The sequence below is a fragment of the Tasmannia lanceolata genome, unplaced genomic scaffold (assembly GCF_043159265.1).
Source record: "Tasmannia lanceolata isolate RefF3 unplaced genomic scaffold, GAP_Taslan_0.1 ptg000019l, whole genome shotgun sequence".
NCBI lineage: Eukaryota > Viridiplantae > Streptophyta > Magnoliopsida > Canellales > Winteraceae > Tasmannia > Tasmannia lanceolata.
Genome location: NW_027518696.1, coordinates 14,393,192 through 14,402,777, shown reverse-complemented (window position 1 = coordinate 14,402,777; position 9,586 = coordinate 14,393,192).

Here is a 9,586-nt window from a genome sequence, read left to right as displayed (position 1 = left end):
TCTGATGTCCTTTACAAGAGTAATGCTAAACTGAACTTTGGATCCAATGAGAAGCCCTTTGTGGCTGGATTTTTGCAAGGACACTCTTCATCTTAGCATTCCTTGTTGTGAAACAACATGGCCCTTAGGGAACATTTGGATTGCTGGAATCGAGAATTAGAATCGAAGTCTGATTCGATCCTAGCCGATCTGGATGTTTGGATGAACTTTGTGCTAAAAAATGGAATGCTCGGGGAGAAAAAATGATTGATTTTCAAATGGATTTTATTACCACATTAAGAGGTTGTATTCCGGACTCCAACTGAAAAAATTCTCTCGACCGAAAATCTCTCTCCATCTCCCTCCCCTATTTCTACATTTATTAATTTTGGTCATTAAAACACCTTTGTGGAGTTTTTTCTTCTGGTCAATACGCTGGTATAGACTCGGAGAGCAGTAGAATAAGAAGTCAATAGGAGGGAGACAAGCATTGGATTTGCCTAGAATTACCTCGGAGAATAATGGTAAGTAGTGTTGGTTGTGCGGCATAGACTGAAAGAGTAGGGAATAAGTAGGGTCGTATGTGAGTGTCATTACCAATATAGAGAAGAGAGAGAGCACCATTACCAAGATTTTTCAAGAAAAATTTCACCTTTTGAGAAAGGGAAATGATATTCCCAAGCCCCCACTCTAAACGGATAAAATCCCCCCCTTTAACGGTTTCTGTGAGAATGGTTGGAGATTTTATCCGTCAGAGGGTGGGAATATCAATCCCCTTTGGGAAAATTTGTTTTGAAAGCAATAAAAGGAAAGGACAAGAATTCCACCTCTACAGACATACAATAATTACGTAGAAAACATGCCAATGAGTCATGTGAGAGTTCAATGAAATATTGGCAACCAAACAAGGAATGGCTCCAAAGCTTCTCTGATTTCTTCGAGTTTTCAAAACTAGAGCTTCTCAAATGCATAGAGAGATTTTTAGGAGAGGGGATTTTCTTCTTGCTTTGATCATGTCAGCTAGGATTATCTTCTTCAAATGTAGAGATTTTTGGGAAAGATTTCTTAGTTTTTCATAGAGATTTTCGGATCAATCTTCGTTTCACAATACTCTGTTTTTTTGAGTTTTCTTCTAGTTTGAAATCGCCAAATACATCTTCGAGTTTTGAGAGATCCAAAGCTTCTTTGATCTCTCATGTAAGATTTCTCATGGTGTGGAGAAACAAGCTTATGGTAATCCAAACGTGCAGGAGAAAAAACCTAGTTTTGGGAGATCACGAAGCTACTTTCTCATGGTGGTAAAAAAAATGAAACATCACCAAAACTTTGGAAGAAATTGTTTCCTCTAATGTTACAGACAGTTCGTAATAGATTTGATCTTCTTAGAGGGAAGATCAGCCTCTTGATCCACTTCGAGGGAATGATCAATCCTCCTTTGTGCAAAAAGACACAATTTCTAAGATATTTTCTTCATTCCTTCATTGACAGTAACATGTGCTTGTATAAAGCACTTAAACATAAACATGGAAATAGATAAACTTAAACATAGAAATAGCTAAATAAAGATAAAAGGAAAGGACAAGAATTCTACCTCTACAGACATGCAATAACTACGTAGGAAACATGCCAATGAATCGTGTGAGAGTTCAATGAAATATTGGCAACCAAACAAGGAATGGCTCCAAAGCTTCTCTGATTTCTTCGAGTTTTCAAAACTAGAGCCTCTCAAATGCTTAGAGAGATTTTCAGGAGGGGATTTTCTTCTTGCTTTGATCATGTCAGCTAGGATTATCTTCTTCAAATGTAGAGATTTTTGGGAAAGATTTCTTAGTTTTTCTTAGAGATTTTCGGATCAATCTTCGTTTCACAATACTCTATTTTTTCGAGTTTTCTTCCATTTTGAAATCGCCAAATACATCTTTGAGTTTTGAGAGATCCATAGCTTCTCTGATCTCTCATGGTGTGGAGCAACAAGCTTATCGTAATCCAAACGTGCAGGAGAAAAAACCTAGTTTTGGGAGATCAAGAAGCTACTTTCTCATGGTGGTAAAAAAATGAAACATCACCAAAAGCTTTGGAAGACATTGTTTCCTCTAATGTTACGGACCTAAATCAGTTCATAACGGATTTGATCTTAGAGGGAAGATCAGCCTCTTGATCCACTTCGAGGGAAGGATCAATCCTCCTTTGTGCAAAAAGACACAATTTCTAAGATATTTTCTACATTCCTTCATTAACAGTAACATGTGCTTATATAAAGCACTTAAACATAAACATAGAAATAGCTAAATAAAGATAATCCCAATCTAAAGTACTATTCTAATCTATCCTAACTACTAAAAATAGCAGATTTGGTGAGATATGATCTTATTATCTAAAATACCAATTAATTTATTCTTCCTAAGTGGGACCGACTAATTAGGCACGTACCATTCCACCCCTCTTGAAATCAACCTTGCCCTCAAGGTTGGAGATTAAGCCTTGGCTATTTGGGGAAAAATCAAATCTTGCATACTTTCCGAAAGTCTTTTTCCTTCTCACTCTTTTTCCTCTTCTCTTCGTCTTGAGATTAGTCAACATTTCATATGTTGTTGTCATCAGAGGTTGTGGCAGCTCTCTTTCAAATTGATCTTATCGTATCGCTCATCAGAGCTCCTTTGTTATGTTTTTTTTTTTTTTTGAATGATTTGGATGATGACGCACAGATGGTTGTGGGTGAGAATCTTTTCGATGGCGTTGGACATGTTGTGAGGAGCGGTAGACTCATCGTCGGCAACCTTTCTTTTGTAATTTTTCCGTGGTTTCTTCTATTCGATTTCTTTCACTCTTCTTCTTTTCTCCCCTTTTTGTTTTTCTTCTTTTCGTTGTGGAACCCTTCTCGATTGCTATGCTTATTTTATTCAAGCCTTTCGCAAACCTTCGATGATCTTCTATCAATTCCAAAACAAGTGCCTTGATCTCTCTTACATTCTCCTTCCACTGATCCATTGTTGTTCCAATTTGTTCCTACACGTGGATGGATCTTGCTGCTCAGATACCACTTGTTACGGACCTAAATCGGTTCGTAACGGATTTGATCTTCTTAGAAGGAAGATCAACCTCTTGATCCACTTCGAGGGAATGATCAATCTTCCTTTGTGCAAAAAGACACAATTTCTAAGATATTTTCTCCATTCCTTCATTGACAGTAACATGTGCTTATATAAAGCACTTAAACATAAACATGGAAATAGATTAACATAAACATAGAAATAGCTAAATAAAGATAATCTCAATCTAAATTAGTATTCTAATCTATCCTAACTACTAAAAATAGCAGATCTGGTGAGATATGATCTTATTATCTAAAATACCAATTAATTTATTCTTCATAAGTGGGACCGACTAACTAGGCACGTACCATTCCACCCTCTTGAAATCAACCTTGCCCTCAAGGTTGGAGATTAAGCCCTGGCTATTTGGGGAAAAATCAAATCTTGCATACTTTCTGAAAGTCTTTTTCCTTCTCACTCCTTTTCCTCTTCTCTTCGTCTTGAGATTAGTCAACATTTCATATGTTGTTGTCATCAGAGGTTGTGGCAGCTCTATTTCAAATTGATCTTATCGTATCGCTCATCAGAGCTCATTTGTTATGTTTTTTTTTTTTTTGAATGATTTGGATGATGACGCACAGATGGTTGTGGGTGAGAATCTTTTCGATGGCGTTGGACATGTTGTGAGGAGCGGTAGACTCGTCGTCGGCAACCTTTCTTTTGTGACTTTTTCGTGGTTTCTTCTATTCGATTTCTTTCACTCTTCTTCTTTTCTCCCCTTTTTGTTTTTCTTCTTTTCATTGTGGAACCCTTCTCGATTACTATGCTTATTTTATTCAAGCCTTCCGCAAACCTTCGATGATCTTCTATCAATTCCAAAACAAGTGCCTTGATCTCTCTTACATTCTCCTCCCACTGATCCATTGTTGTTCCAATTTGTTCCTACACATGGATGGATCGTGCTGCTCTGATACCACTTGTTACGGACCTAAATCGGTTCGTAACGGATTTGATCTTTTTAGAGGGAAGATCAGCCTCTTGATCCACTTCGAGGGAAGGATCAATCCTCCTTTGTGCAAAAAGACACAATTTCTAAGATATTTTCTTCATTCTTTCATTAACAGTAACATGTGCTTATATAAAGCACTTAAACATAAACATGAAAATAGATAAACATAAACATAGAAATAGCTAAATAAAGATAATCTCAATCTAAATTAGTATTCTAATCTATCCTAACTACTAAAAATAGTAGATCTGGTGAGATATGATCTTATTATCTTCTTCCTAAGTGGGACCGACTAATTAGGCACGTAACATCTAATATGTTAAATTGGAAATATTAGAATCGGAAGCTGTAACAAAAATGTGGCTTGATGGAAGCTGCTACGAAACTTTTTGCTAAGTCTGGAACCCATTCGCTTGATCACAATTCTGATTCTTAATGTTTAGGGGTGCAACTTGGGTCGGGGCTCAACCTGAACCCGACTTGTTGAACCCAATTTTGGCTCTGGTTGAGTTGGCACTTCCTCGGGTTGGGTTGGGTTGGGTTAGGGTTGGGAAAAACCAACTCAGATTTAATTTCAGTTTGGGTTAGGGTAGATGCCTTGGCAACCCGACCCGACTCGAACCCAACCCTTAATTTATTGTGATTTTCTTAGGATTATGCTTTTTTTCTTGTATTTTTCTATTTGGCCCTAGGTGGACCCGAGCCCAACCCAACTCAGATTTTGAAAAAACAGGTTAGATGGGTTTGGTTAGGGTTGAGGGAATCCTATCCTAAGCCTCAACCCAATCCAACCGGACCCAAGTTGCACCTAGGGCTGCAAATGAGCCGAGCCGAGCTTTGGGGTGTTCGGGCTCGGCTCGTTTGGTTTTTATGAAGGCTCGTGTTCGGCTCGGCTTGTTTAGTTTTTGAAAAAGCTCGGCTCGGCTCGGCAAATATCCGAGAAAGCTCGGCTCGGCTCGTTAAGTGGAACGAGCTCGCTCGTCTCAAGAATGTTAAAAACATACGATTGTGAGATTTGAACCCAAGACCCTTCAAATCCAATGCCTTAACCACTTGGCCAAACTTTCATTTGTGATAAACAACCCACATTCTTTTATTTTATATATAAAAAACAAACATAATCCAAGCTTTAAAGCTCGGCTCGGCTCGTTTATTTGGCGAGCCTAATTTTTGGACTCGGGTTCGACTCGTTTAGTAAACGAACGAGCCCGAGCCAAGCTTTTAACGAGCCGAACCCAAACATGTTCGCGAGCCGGCTCAGTTCATTTGCAGCCCTAGTTGCACCCCTATTAAAGTTTGCCCAAACATTAGAAAGGAAATTAATTTCGTTCAATGGGGAACAGAAATAGGGCAACGTGAAACCTCAAATTAAATTTTAATCAATGATTAACAACTTACAAGCCCTTGAAACCCTATTTTAGAAACAAAACCCTTAACTTAAGGTTGAAGTCACAAGCCCACAAATGGGGTCAAAGCCCACAAATCAGGCAACAAAACCCATAAACCCAAAACCCAGAAGTCCAGAACCCAAGAACAGAAAGCCTCTTAAAAGTGCTCAAAACCCTAAAACCGACAAGCCTTGCAGTGCAATAAAAGGTTGACATCTTTCAAGAGACCTATTGAATGCATCACTTATTAAAAGTCATTTGCCACTGGGGGGCACCTACTTCTTCAAGAATTAAATGTCAATAAAAAAAAAAGCTGCCCTTTTCTCTCCATCTAAGGACAAAAAGAGAAAGAAGACTTGGGAAATGATGTTCACATGTACTAATTAATGCTTATTTTGTACAAGAGAGATGTTGGGTTTACAAGGAGGGAAGGGATTTCAAATTTCTTTTAACTCCTGGTTTAATTTCATAAGGATATTTGCTGATTAGTCCCTACATGGAAAAATAATTGCTTATTAGTCCCTAAGAAAAGCATATTAACTTAACAGTCCTACTTTTAGGAGAAGAATAAGGGAGAATGTCAAAGGGAAAGTCAATATTGGAAGAGATAATATTGTTGCTTATTTCCTAATTTTTTTTCAAAAATATTGGAAGGAAAATCAAAAAACGCTAAAACGGATTAAATGAGTTGGGAGTAAATTTTCTATCTTAAAATTTTTAAAGGAGAAATATGAAGTTCGTGAGTTTTAGGGGCCTTTTAGCAAATATTTTCTAAAAGTAGGATTGTTCAGTTAATATGCTTTTCTTAGGGACTATTAAGCATGTAGGGACTAATCAGCAAAAATCCCAATTGCATATTATGTCCTACTTCGGTTTAATAATTAAAGTTAGAGGAATGCTAAACTGAAGGGCGCATTTGCTAAAATACCTGCAGAAAGAGCGCCCTATTGGGTCCGTGTCACCTAAGGGTCTGTTTGGATGCCCAAATCCCGGTGAGTTTAGGGATTGATCATGGACTATAGAGCGCCACATTAGCAAAAAGCTTCACTTTATTCGTATCATACCTCTTTAACCCAAGAACAAACAACAAAAACCCCGAGTAAGTCCCAAGATTTCCATTTCCTGTCTCCTCCCTCTCGAGTAACTTTCTCCAAATATGTAATAAATGTTCATTTCTTAATAGCCAATCTGTATCTTATAAATGTAACTTTCTCGATACTTATAAAAACCTTCCATAATAAAGAACTTTACTGCGGAAATCAATATATTATTATATATCATGAGATATTATATGATGCCCGACCGTCAGAGTAACAAGGGCTAGGTGGCAAAACACCTAGTTTGCCACCTAGCCCTTGATTTTTGATCCGGTCAAAACACCTTTTATTTAATGTTTTGACCAGATCAAAAATCAAGGCCACCTAGCCCTTGTAAATCTCACGGTCGGGCATCATATAAAAACTCATATATCATACTATATTATGATTTAAATATTTTACTCATGAATTCATGATAACAAATCTGTTGAAAAGAAGAAAATTTAACTATAAAGAAATGAAAAACGAAAAACCTATTTATATCAGTCTAAATCTAAGGATTTTTTTAGGGCGATGATATTTTCACCCCCGCATTACGCATTAGCCCCCCTTATGACGTGATTTGACGTAAAAAAGCGTTAAAGTTGCCAACTTTTCACGTCAATTCACGTTATCAGGGGAGCGTGTGCGTAATGCAAGGGAGTGAAAATATCATCTCCTTTTTTTTATTCTTGCATAACAACAAGAGAAACATGAAAAGTTGGCTCTAGAATTGAATCTATTGAAGTAGCGTGCTACCACAAGTCTAGCCCATTACAATTGGTTTCACCAGAATTGGATGATTCTAGAATCTTAATCGAACAAAGGAACTTTATGAGCTTGTCAAAATTAGGGGTTGACATGGTTCGGGTCCAACCAGAGGAATCGAATCGAATCGGACCACTTTGGTCCGGTTCAGTTCAGTTCCAAATTTAAGTGGTTCGGTTCTGGGTTTGGGATCGAGATCCTGGAATTGAGAATCGAACCGAGAGCGATGACACCCCCCCCCCCCCCCCCCCCCCCCAAAGATAAAATCCCCTCCCCTCCCCATAAGTGAGCTTGAGGATAAATTCACCCCCCTTTAACGTTTTCCTTTGCCTTTTAAGTTTTAAACTAACGTTTTTGGTTGCCTTTTAAACTTAACGTTTTTGGTTGCCCTGGGAAAAAATTATTAAATAAAGGTTGGGTAAACCTAGAACCGAACTTGATTCGGTTCCAAATTCTGGGAACCGATTGTAATTGGTTCAGTTATGGGGCCAGAACCAAACCGAACCATGTCCACCCCTAGTCAAAATAACCAAAATTGTTGATTTTCTTAAATAAGGGATTTGCTAGGCAATTTGGCGGAAAGCCAATTCTGTGGCTCACTTTTTAGCAGATTTTGTCTTATTCATTTAATTCATCTGAGGTGGTTATTGTTTCCTGCCAAAGTGAGCTGTGAAATGGCTTTCAACGAAATTGCCTATCAAAACCTGTCTAGGAAATAAGAAAAGGAGTAATCTAACGGTACGAAAAAATATCCTTTGTTCTTGAATTAACTTTTTAAGAGTAAAATTATCAATTCCAACACTTGGGCAACACCAACCCTACTAGGAATCTCCCGCGCCCAACTAATGTGATACAACATAGGTACTATTAGTCCATTATGTTCGATGAGATAAGGACATTTCTGTCAATTTTAATGGCATGGGAGTATTATTGTTATTTCTACAAATATAAAGAGTAGGTTTCAATTTTCCATGAGATACATGTATTTTTATCATTTTTCATTTGACGGGTACTTTTGTTATTTTCATGAGATAAGGGTCTTTATTTATGGAAACTTACTTTAAAATTGTTCCCTAGATCTAGCCACCGGGGTTGGGGTTCTACTTAATAAGAGAATGGACCGTAATTACCCGTCACCTTAGAGCAACAATGCAATCCCAAGTTGAGCTAATTTAGAAATCCTCACTCTAAGTTGCCCACAAATTGCTCTCCGAAGGCGACAAACTAACTGAGGAGCACATCTCCCCCTAAGAAAAATACCCAGGAGGTTGCTCCATATATATATGAGGAAAAGGATTGTACGCTCGAGCGTACCAAGCTTATGGTACGCTCGAGTGCCCCAATCACATGGGTCCCACATTTTTTGTGGTGATCCAAAGCATTCATTTGCAAGGCCTTATCATAGATAGGGTGTGTACCAAAAATCAGCTCCATTGAATCATCCTAACCCCTCCAAAAATGGGCAGATTTGTTGTCTGTCCATTTTGCCCTCCACAAATGGATGGCTTAGGATGATCCTATGGAGCTGATTTTTGGTACACACCCCATCTATGTAAGGGCCTTACAAATGAAAGCTTTGGATCATCCTAACAAAGTGGGCCCATATGTGATTGGGCACTCGAGCGTACCATAGCGTACAATCCTTTTCCTATATATATATATATATATATATATATATATATATATATATAGAGGAAAGTGAAGCTACACCACCGGTGTAGCTAACTTAGCTACACCGCCCGCTTAAAATACAATTGGCCCACATTGTTTTGGTGATCCAAAGAATTCATTTGATTGGCCCTCACATAGATAGGGTGTCCACCAAAAATCAGCTCCATAGCATCATCCCAACCCTACGATTTGTGGAGGCAAAAATGAACGTGTAAAAACCTTCACAAATTTGTCCATTTTTGCCTCCATAGTTTGAAGGGTTAGGATGATCCTATGGAGCTGATTTTTGGTGGACACCCTATCTATGTGAGGGCCAATCAAATGAATTCTTTGGATCACCAAAACAATGTGGGCCAATTGTATTTTAAGCGGGCGGTGTAGCTAAGTTAGCTACACCGGTGGTGTAGCTAAGTTAGCTACACCGGTGGTGTAGCTTCACTTTCCTCATATATATATATATATATATATATATATATATATATATATATATATGAGGAAAGTGAAGCTACACTGCCGGTGTAGCTAAGCTTAAAATACAATGGGCCCACATTGTTTTGGTGATCCAAACCATTCATTTGATTGGCCCTCACATAGATAGGGTGTCCACCAAAAATCAGCTCTATATGATCATCCCAACCCTATGATTTGTGGAGGCAAAAATGA